This window comes from Homalodisca vitripennis, chromosome 3, assembly GCF_021130785.1.
Source record: "Homalodisca vitripennis isolate AUS2020 chromosome 3, UT_GWSS_2.1, whole genome shotgun sequence".
NCBI lineage: Eukaryota > Metazoa > Arthropoda > Insecta > Hemiptera > Cicadellidae > Homalodisca > Homalodisca vitripennis.
The window spans coordinates 65,506,158-65,518,268 of record NC_060209.1 but is presented as its reverse complement, the minus strand read 5'-3'; the positions used below and the strand labels follow the sequence as shown (position 1 = coordinate 65,518,268).

The 12,111-nt window shown below is 33.8% G+C and overlaps 1 protein-coding gene across 3 annotated transcripts in view; it reads right to left on the bottom strand.

Moving 5' to 3' along the window:
• Positions 1 to 12,111, bottom strand: part of LOC124356997 (kinesin-like protein CG14535) — a 420,258-nt gene that overhangs the window by 313,796 nt on the left and 94,351 nt on the right. The window lies entirely within an intron of this gene.

Below are 12,111 nucleotides of genomic sequence, written 5' to 3'. Positions count from 1 at the left end.
GCCTACTTTTGTCTGCCTGGGGGACATAAAACTTCTCTTCAGTATGATTATCTCTTCACAGCACATCTCAAAATTTAAATAAGGTATAGACATAGTATTTTGCATACATCCTCAGTGAACCCTGTTACTCGAATCGTGGTGTGGTATTTAGATAAAAGAGAGTCAAATGTATGTGAGCATTTTCCAAACTAAAAATATAAAATTATATGTTGAATTAAAACTAAATTTAAACAAAAATAGCTGCTACATACAGTGGACTTTCAAGAATCAACAAGTGGCGTATTAACATGTAGGCTACGTTTGAGAATTAAGACCAGTCATTTTAAACAGCGAGACATGTCACTTACACTATAATAGACGTTAAGCTACTTGTGGGGTGAGTATAAAACAGTTCACTAAATAACCTGATCAGCTTCACTCAATTATATATTCAATACTGTAGCAATTCAGCTTAGTGTTCTCGAACTCTACATTAGAGGCAATTCGGGAAGGGATGGACCAGAAAGGAATCCAGTGGCGTGTCAGTGACATTTCAGAAGTGCGTTTCCACCCTCCCACATCCCTCCACGTCACGGTAACAATAAGTCCCGAAGGCTTCAAAAGGCGACCGAAACTGAATAGCCGACGACATTCGATCCAGAGGGAAATGTGTCATGTAATATCATAATAGCACTGGCGCGAAATCGGGAAGGGGTTGGGGGAATGACGGGCTCGATGGGGAAATGACTTTATACGCTAGCGATTCCGTCTCATTTGGCTTCTCTCACCTGTCTATTGTGCTAAAACGCTCGCAGAGCGCTCTTTAGTGGCGGAGATAGAAGTTTACAGTGGTTTTCAGAAGGCTTGGCCATTATGTGGTTTACTTACGGATAACAACATTCGTAATGACTCACTTTCATGCGTCTTAATATTTTGCGATTGACTCTAAGTTATTCTCTCTTCTAGGTAGAAATTTCTTTAAAGATATTTACAATGATTCCATTGTCTAGAGAAAGAATGAATGGCAGGTTAATATCATTAGAGACCAACAAATAATGGAAGCCTTGGAAAGTATTGTAATTTAAACAAAAACTAACTCGGTACTAACGAAATGTATATAGAAATGAGAATGGTAGTATACTGAACAATGGTATATTTTTTCATTATCTTCTGATGAGGTTATTTGAACAAATACGTAAAAATGATTCGGTATTTTAAAATTCCAATACTTCAAATCTAACAGCATGCAATTTTTTTTATAACATTTCAAATTAAATAATTCAGACTTTTTGTAGAGTAAGGGTTATAAAATTATATTAAGGGTTGTGTAAATTATGAATTAGAAAAAAACCGATATCACATTAGAAAAATAGAAATACACACATTGTTAAAGTGTTAAATAAATATGCGGCCATGCTGCTATATACGGTTATCAGAGTTTTATTCTATATTTTATACGCTGAACGTTAGCATATATCCTTGGTCTTACGGTTAAACATGTTGGCAACAAAAAGTTAGCAGAAAGAAGAAGAATTTGTATATAAGCTAAATTCAATAGTTTGAATTTTAAAACGTGACACATATTTATATAGTCACAAGATCTACAACTTATTAGCGATTGAGTTTTCCACTCTTAGGCTTTATTTCAGATATGTTCAAGCATATTAGCAATATTAAATGTAATGAACACGTCCAGTCCATTTAAAAAGACGTAATACTGTGTATTTGTACTAATGTATGGATGATATTATTTTTCTTTTGGAATTTACCATGCAATTAAATTTGTTTAATATTATTTTGTATAATGCTAAATATAAAGTGCTAGTAAACAATTAAATTTTTTAATTAAGCTAAGGTGAAAAATGTCTTAAAATTTAATTAAAAAAAAGAAAGAAATTTATTCAAACGGAATTAATCAATCTATGTAATTCAAACCATTCTTGTTTATACAAGAGATCTGTATTTCAATCCGGGATTTACATATTATCTGTGCCAGTGAATACGAAGATAATTGGAATGAAAAATATTAAATACTTAGCAATTTTAAATAAATACCAAGATACAAGTTCAACAAAATGTTACGAAAGCGATAAATTAAATTTTAAATATCAAACTATAATTATAAAACAAAGAAGGACATTATATTTCTACCTTGTAATGTATCAATAAACAAAGATATCGAGAATGTTCAATAATATCTATACAATTTTTTTTTTGATCACACTTATATTTTACTCAAAAACGTACCTAGTTAGGCACATACTGTTGTACGAAACATCGGAAGTATCACTTCCGAACATTGTGACAAAATTATATGGACCAAACGATTTGAATTTTAAAATGAAGATTAAACAAACATATATATTTCTAAAAAACAACCATGAAGTCCAAATGTCTAAGCATTTACACTCTTACGCACAAATTAAACAAATTACATACACACAGAGCATAATATAATCACGTGAAAAGTTGTTGGTCGAATTTGGATAACTGGACTCAAGGTTTTGTAACTAACAATACAATTAGATATAAACTTTGTATTGGTATTTACAACAATCATCACAGACAACTTGCGAATGCTGTGATGACGCATTCTCATATAAACCCACCCTTAAACCTCCCTAGCTGCCCCTCAACTCTGCCCTCCCTTACCCTAACTCCAATCTGATTACAGTCAATGGGATGAAGATAAGTGAAAATCAAAACATGTTACTTCAAATGAGTTAGAATAAGCTCGCTTTGTTGATGTGCATTTCCAGATGTTGCAGAGGGTTTTGTATTGATTAAATGGCAATTGTTGTGATGTCGGAGCTAAATCGAAGATGAGGAGAAACTGCTTCTTTATTTTATTCCCTAGTACTTCAAACAACTTTACAATACGTAAATAATAATTATTTTTTACTCGTTCAATTTTTTAACCATGCAGGGCTTTTGAAAATAAACTAAATTATTGTACGCCTAATTGCAATTTCTAATAGAAAGGATTATTTTGGTGGAATAATGAATGAAAGAGGTCCAAAGTTGGGTCCCTGCGGCACGCTAGTGACCAAGTGAAGCGTGTTGCCTGGGGCCTGTCAATACTGGGTCTGTGTTTACTAAATTCTAAACACGGCTCATCTCACAGGCGGCTCTTCCGGTAGTCCCCAGACAGCATAGCGCAGGTGGCATTGGTTACTGCCCCGACATTTAAGGCACCACGTAATGATTTGTTGGGACACAACTGAAAATAGTACACATAGACTGAAACAGTAAACTCCACTAAAAATGTTCCATAACAAAGAATATCAGAAAACTATTTTTACCCACATTTACCAAAGATAACCTGTTCACAATGCGTCGAAACATTTCATCTTCAACTCAATAACATTTTTGAAACATTTCATGTTCGCTGTATAGAACCCATTTTAATCAAAAGATTATCATTAAAACGAAAATGCTAAATATAAGCATTTTGTTCTCTATGAGTTAAAAGGGGTGGAGGATTGTGTGAAGGGGGTGGTAATGTGGAAAGGGGGATTGTTATTGGCTTCAGCTTAACCAACCAATGACCAATTAAGATCAATATATATTTTTTATTACAGGCTGCTAGCTTTTCAATAATTTCACGCTGTCTTCTTTGGTGAACTATTTTCTATCTTGATTATTTTGTTTAAGTATTTTCTTTGGTTTCTCGTATTATCTTTTGTTAATAGTATGAAATATTAACAAGTACCTTTGTTTTGTCAAATTTTATTTCATATTTTGTTTTAAAACCTTGTTATGCTCTGTCCAATTTTTCGGTATCTTGACGTTTTGTATCCCCAATGTAGACTGAAACACAACTAAATAATTATATGGAATTTCATAAACACTCAACCTTTCGCTGTTCTCAAACGGTTCTTCAATTTCTGAGCTCGCTTGAATACTGTTTTGATACAGTACCCCTAAATATTCTTCCTATTTCATCGGTCGTTATTTTAAAGTAGAGAAATTAGGTGCTTCTGGTCCTGTTATAGCCCATCTTAGTTATCCTGATTCTTACTTCCTTTGGTCATAGTTAACCTGACCATAATCCTTATGACCCTCGTTTACCATATTCATTTTAGACTAGAACCTCTTAACTTATCCTATTGTTAATATTCTCCTAGTCCTATTGTTCCCTAACTTAGTTCCTTTAATCTTAGTTACTTTTCCCATATCTCATCCGACCGAAACTCCTCCACCCGAGTTCACCTTATTTTTAATTTTAATGCTCCTTGATTATTAGACCTGGTTCTCCTGGCCCACATTCCCATAATCAAAATTTCTCTGACTTCAATACAATGTACGTACCTAACTTCTGGACAATGTTCACCAGATTACTATTCCCTGATCCCACTAATCCTGGTATATCCTGAACCCTTTCTCATCCTGGATGTCCCGGCCATTGATCCCTACTAAGTAGTTTCTCTGGTTATAATTTCCTTTTCCTTAGTTCCCTTGGTCACAATAATTCTAGTGAAATATACAACAATGATCATATTCATCAGAAATTACTCGCTTAGCTTTTATGATTACATTCTCATTCATACATGTCACGTTATATACTCAATACCCGTGGAAGAAAATAAATTAACAATATTTAACATAATTCCACTAAATGTGTAACATGAAATTGATAACACCGCGTCAGTATTTAAATATCCATCACGCAATATCTCTGTCAGTCAATATTCAGCTAAACGATTTGTTATTTAGTTGGCAGTCGGATAAACCCCAAAAAGAGCCTGAGGGTGACAAACATGTTGGAAACCTGAGCTACCGAAGCCTCTAGGTACAATGTGGTTCGTGTTACTCGACAGCGTGTGCCGGGCGGGGTGTCATGTCGGCGAGTTGCGTCGTGCCGAGGGGTGCGTTAACCATTGTGCACCCTCTGCTGAAGGCACAATGGGCTATTTGCCCCTCGTTGGACAACAATACACCATTCACTCCCGTGTCTGGTTATCCATTTTTTCTTAAGTCTAGATTTTACTTTCCTTTTTGTAAATTAGTTTGAAATGTTGACATAAAACATCTATATTAAAGAGGTAACTACGGAGTACATAATGATCATATATACAGTTTCTGAGAATATTCTGAATAATTAAAAGTGTGTGAAAATTAAAACTATTGGGCAACTGAGTTTTTTATATAGAAAATATTCTGAATAAGTAGGTAACTATAGAAATTACCGAAACAGATTCCGTTACATTGGTTGTGCCCTAAAAGAATCCCAAAAACAATTTTAAACAGAAATTAATGCATTTAATAATATTATGTTTTTGACGTGACAACGTCTTAAATTAGGTTGCGGCTCGGAGTCACTCATGAAAAAGTGTAACGCCCGGTAACGTTACGATGCCCGTCCAGTGGGTCCGCCGCACGGGATCCGCACGGGATAAAGCAGATAACTGTGGGTCCGCCGCACGGGATAAAGCAGATAACTATGTTTATTCGTGAAAATGTGGAGTGCTTAGATTCGTCATTTACAACTACTACAACAATAAAGGTAAATAATTGTACACTGATATTTCATTATCGTAAACTATGATTGATTGATTAATTGTTAGATTGACACAAAAGTTGAGAAACTGTGTTTATAGGTTATGTCATACTATTGACAAATGTTGATAGTGTTAAGTAAATTATTAGTTTAAATCACTCTGCAATCAATCTTAATTCAGTCGATTGAGAAGAAACAGCGCGTATTGCTAGTCAAACGTTTAAAATAACAAATTATAACCTCTAACCTGTCATAACAGTGCGACCAAACAAACGAACTAAACCGACCAATCACCACGCGCGGAGTTAGAATTTAACTGTGTTTAGCAAGAATTTCAAATTCCAATTTTAGTAAATGTTTTATTCAACTTTACCATTTACAATAACAAATTTTAATTAATTTCCAATTATGTACAATGTTTTAGTAAACAAAATATATTTCTATAGTTAAAAATTTGTGCAATTCTTATTTTCATTCAATTCCTTGTTCCTATTGTGCAATTTAATAATATTCATATCAATAAATATTCTACCGAGAAAAAGACGTTGTCACGTAAAATCTTCGCCCGTAAAACCGACTTTACAGGCAACCATAAATTTTTTTTTAATATGTTGATTCTAATAACTGCCAATTGAGCTACATAAGATGTTTTAGGTTTAGTATAAAATTACGATTTATAATGTTGATAGCTCTAAAAATCATTTCTTTAGCACCTTTTGAAAAAGTGTAAATTTAAAATGGCAAGGCGAACGAAAAAGTGACCAAAGCGAAGAGGGTGTGGCGTAATACAATAATTAATAAGCTTTAAATTTAATTTAATCATGTTTCGAGAATATAGAGTTGTCCCAAGAAATTTTCGTGATTTACGATTATTTAAAGAAAATTTCCGCCTTCTGCCGTTATTCCTGACATTCATACCGGTTGGTCCTTTTAAATATGTATTTTCAGTTTGGTGTACTCCATACGTATGCAAAAATTCATTCGGAATGTTATGAGCTATAAATTTAGGTTATTATATTTCAATTTCACAAGAGAATAAGTAAGCTTTCGTCATTTTCATTACTTGACCCCCATAATTGTTATTTACATTTACAGTATATTGCAAATATCGTAATAAAATTACATTAAAAATTAGAAAAATAGATCGTATACATGAAGAGTTTTGAATAGCTCGGTTTTTCAGAGTTGCAGAACTGTAGAACAGTGACCCCACAGGTGTCATGATTAAAGTAATGTCGAAGACAAAACATGAGAATATTGTTTCTTTGTGCTTCTGAAAGATGATTAAAACTACTACTGGAGGAGGATGTACGTATCAACTCTGACAGGATGGATTTATTAATTATGTTAATGGTGCCTTGTTGATTATTTATTTATATGCTGGGAAGACAACCACCTTATTAAACGAAGTGTACTCTAGATCTTCCCGTAATAGGAGGAACCTTCTGTTTAGTTCTTGTTTAGTTGGTAAAAATTTCCGTAGTACAATTTGACTAGCATCAGTCGTGGTTGACCGCCAATATTTATAACGTTATTCATTAAAATTTTATACAATATACAGAAAAATATATTTAGATTTTCCTTGGATTTTTTTGCAATCAACTATAAAAGGGAAAACCCAATGGAACTGTCGTGATGTTGAACATTACGGGTCGGCTTCATGTGGTAAAACTATGGTATTAAACTTTAGCTCAAAGCGTTCTCGATGTAACTTAAGGACATACATAATGCTTTCTGAGTTACTTAAGGCATTAGTTTCGCTTGCGCTCTGCAAAGACAGCTATTGCATATAATACAATATCATGGTAATATTCCAGATCGATATTTCCACATGTCATATAGTCCTAATCAATTAAGGTTAAACTTAGAAAATATTTTAAGTCAGACAAAATAATTTTGTTATTTAGATCATGAGCTTGGTGTGAAGATCTTAGTAACCCATAAATTTAAAGGTTAAACTTAGGTGATGGTTGGACGGTAGTGATTGGAATTGGATTTCCCGTGCCAGTGGATTCGTCCTGACGTTCACGCTGCCCCTTCAGTGACTTGGAGCAAAGACAACCAAACATATACTTCTCGATGAGGTCAATAAGTAAGAACAGGTTAACAGAATTCCTAGTGTTGTTCTGGATACAGTCAATGGTAGTAATAGACCTAACCATCAAATCAGGCTGTTCCATATTGCCTGTAACTTGGACCTTAATAAAGGCACTGAAATGATAGCTCTAAAGTGGGGGTACAGCTAGAAAAACTTTATAATTTTATAAGCTTTATAGCTCAGTAGCGGATGAGACTGACGTGATATGGAGCCTGTCTGCGTTCAGGAGTTCATGTATCGTTGCTCTTAATGTTAATAATACTTAATTAATGCGAATTTGAAGTCTGTCACTTGGGTCCCCGCCTCCGGGTCGCGACTTATTATTCATCGTTGATACAATACTTGTCGCTTACATTTTTACAATATAGTTTAAAAAATTAACTTACAAAATTGTAATGTTAAAATTCATAATTTATACAGAGATATGTTTCTTTATTTCTCCATTACAACACTAGTATACGAGGGTTTCGATTTTATCTGCTTGGTAAGATAATCATAATATATTCTATCCTCATTATTTTTTTGTCATTAGCTCTCCCGTACTTAGACTTTGTCTGTTAAGGCGGCTGGTTAGTTTACAGTGCAAAGTGTTACGTTTCTTTTATAATTTTTTTCCTATTCTTAAGGATCTGAAAATTTTTTAATTTGTAATTGTAAGTTTATGTTATTAACTGTTGATTAGTTTACATAAACTATTACAGATATAGATAATTTTTCTATCTTTAGGTTTATCTTTGTATTTAGAGATGTAGTAATTAATATGGCTGTTGAGTATGGTTTTATTTCTTGTTACTGCACTGCAATAAAGTTTAAAAATAAATAAATTAATGACATTCCCTGTGAAGAGCTGTGTAGCCTGCAGACACGTCTTGGTTTGGAATCCACATTAACTTATTAATCCACGATTGCTCTACTTTAATGATCACTGATTAACTAACAGCACTTAGCGTGTAACAAAATTACACCTCACTTTACTAAACTATTTGTGTATTCTCACATTAATAGTTAGTAATAACTGGCAACTATATGGTAAGATATTTATAAAAATAGAGAAACATATTCATAAAAAGTATATTTTTAAAATGTTTGCAATTAAAAACATTAATTAATGCAGAGTGTTGAATTCTGCTGATTAAACATTTTTCCGCAAAGTAAGAATCGATAACCGTAGACCGTATATCTGGGTCTCGCCCGACATTTTGTTTCAGTCATTATATAGCTCGCCTGTCATGGTCCTTTCATTTCTTGCTTTTGATCTTGGAATTGAAACTAGTGCACGTCTGGCCTCATGACCTGTTCCACTTCCACCGAATGTTCTCGCACACAAGTGATGTATACCGTCTGCTCTAGTAAAGTTCAAACAATTTTGTCGGTCACATTTTCTATCTCTGTGTGCAGATAACAATTTTATGGAGCTCTCTGTCACTTCTTTGTTTTGTTTGGTCTGCAAAACGACTCGGTCAACAGACAATTTACGTTGGCATTTATATATGAATAAATAAAGACAATATTGCATTGTCTACCGCCTTTTATACCAAAGTTAACAATGCAATTATCACCGTAACAGTGGTAAACCTCTTTATTAGTATAAGAATGAGTATTATTATTACAGAGATAAATCTGTTGAGAAAAATGTATTGAAAATAATTTATTGGATAAAAATAATAAATTGCTCAGGTTATTTTCACATGTACTAAACCAAACAAGTTGAGCATTTATTTGTTAAAATAGAATAAGTTTTATCACCGATCACATTTATGTACAATGAGAGGACAGATACGTTGCTCAGGGATCAAAGGTTATTAGTGAAAAGGGTATTAATTGATATAAAAGAAATAGAATATTTTCTAAACTAGCTGTTACCCGCGGCTTCGCACACAATTTTTAGAAAAGTCCTTATATTACTTAGTAAAAGCAATTATGCGCGATTAGCCGCGGGTAACAGCTAGTTCGTCAATACATTCGTAGTATTTTATAACGAAAACTCTTGATTTTCAATAAAATACCAATTACAACCAGATACCCAGTTACCCACGGCTTCGCACGCGATTTCCTGCAGAAAAATTGGGACATAGGAGGCATATTTCTTTTGAACGTCCTTATTACCCTTCTGAGATAAATAGTCACTGAAAGATACTCCAAGCTCATGAATTATTTAAGATTTAAATTTTAAAACAGTCTCAATATGCACTTGTGAAATAACTGGAATTTTTCTCTAATATTCTATGATTTTTGTATACAATTGAACTATATTAGCCCAGCGTGGACAGGAGTCAAAAGTCGAATTCATTTGCACACATAAGATGTAATAAATGATGGCGCTCAATGTAATTTTGAAACGAAAATAGGCATATATTAGGTACATATTATTACAGTCTAATGATTATGAGCTCCAGATGTTAAACGAAATTGCGTATGGTTTTTATTTTATTGAAACAAAATTTGCTGATTCTCTTAAGCTTACTTTATGCTTTCAAACTATAAATGTAAAGAAATTTAAAATCGTAATTAAATTATATAAACATAATTTGTTTGTCGCATTATATATGTTTACAAAGAACAGCTGATTAAATTTGAACAGGCTCTTTCACTGAATAACATATGTTTGCTGCAATGCATTTCTTACGGGTATTTCCGTAACTTTTAGAGACCAGTGGGGCGGAATCCTGAATCGGGAACGGGATAAAAAGTATCCTATGTCCTTCTCCCAGTCCTTAGCTACCTCCCTACCAATTTTCAGCCAAATCAGTTCAGCCGTTCTTGAGTTATAAATAGTGTAACTAACACGACTTTCTTTTATATATATATATATATATATATATATATATATATATATATATATATATATTTCAATAAACATTGAATCACAAAAAAGTACTTGCTCCGCCGGGACTCGAACCCGGAATCTCTCACTTGCCGGGTGAATGTGCTACCATTACACCACAGAGCCCTTACTTTTTTACGATTCAATTATATTGTATTTGGCCGTATCTGTCACATATGCGTTTAAATAACCAAACTAACAATATGATTCGGAAGACCAAATACCTGTCAAATGACTTGTTTACATTTATTAAATTTGTATAATTGGCAATAGCCTAATTTAATTTCAATAAACATTGAATCACAAAAAAGTACTTGCTCCGCCGGGACTCGAACCCGGATCTCTCACTTGCCGGGTGAATGTGCTACCATTACACCACAGAGCCCTTACTTTTTACGATTCAATTATATTGTATTTGGCCGTATCTGTCACATATGCGTTTAAATAACCAAACTAAACATATGATCGGAAGACCAAATACCTGTCAAATGACTTGTTTACATTTATTAAATTTGTATAATTGGGCAATAGCCTAATTTAAATTTCAATAAACATTGAATCACAAAAAAGTACTTGCTCCGCCGGGACTCGAACCCGGATCTCCTCACTTGCCGGGTGAATGTGCTACCATTACAACCACAGAGCCCTTACTTTTTACGATTCAATTATATTGTATTTGGCCGTATCTGTCACATATGCGTTTTAAATAACCAAACTAACATATGATCGGAAGACCAAATACCTGTCAAAAGACTTGGTTACATTTATTAAATTTGTATAATTGGCAATAGCCTAATTTAATTTCAATAAACATTGAATCACAAAAAGTACTTGCTCCGCCGGGACTCGAACCCGGATCTCTCACTTGCCGGGTGAATGTGCTACCATTACACCACAGAGCCCTTTAATTACAGTAGTTCAGTTTTTTATTTGGCATTTTAATATGGAATTGTCCCTGAAAGAGAACGAATTACTCTGTTGATGATGCGAGGATATGGCGATCGTCAAAGATCTTATCGGGAAGTTTGTAATTTGTTTAATGACACTTTCCCACAAAGAAATCCCATAAGTGTTTCAACAATATCAAAAAACTATTGAGCGTTTTGAAATGACAGGAAGTGTACGTAATCGGCCAAAGTCGGGTAGGATACAATCTGCAACAGATGAAGAACATGCACTAGATGTTTTGCAAACATTTATTGAAGACCCACATACATCGCTCAGAAAAGCTGCACAGCAACATGATATGCACCCTAAATGTCTGTGAGTAAGATTTTGAAAATTAATAAATACAAACCATTTAAAGTTCATTTAGTCCAACAGTTAAGTGAGGATGATTACGACAGAAGAGTTGAGTTTTGTGAACTTGTGATGCGCAAATGTGATGACAATAGAGATTTTCTGACCAACATACTATTTTCTGATGAGGCAACATTTTTCCTAAATGGCAATGTTAACAGGCACAATTGCCGTTACTAGGCTAGTGAAAACCCACATTGGATTACTGAGTCCCATTCACAGCAACCACAAAAACTGAACGTATGGTGTGGAATTTTAGGTAACAAAATTGTTGGACCCTTTTTCATCAATGGAAATTTAAATGCCGAACTTTACTACAATATGCTCCAAAATGAAATAATCCCAGCTATTCAAATTGCATCAGGAGAATACTTTGATAATGTATGGTTTCAGCAGGATGGTGCTCCACCC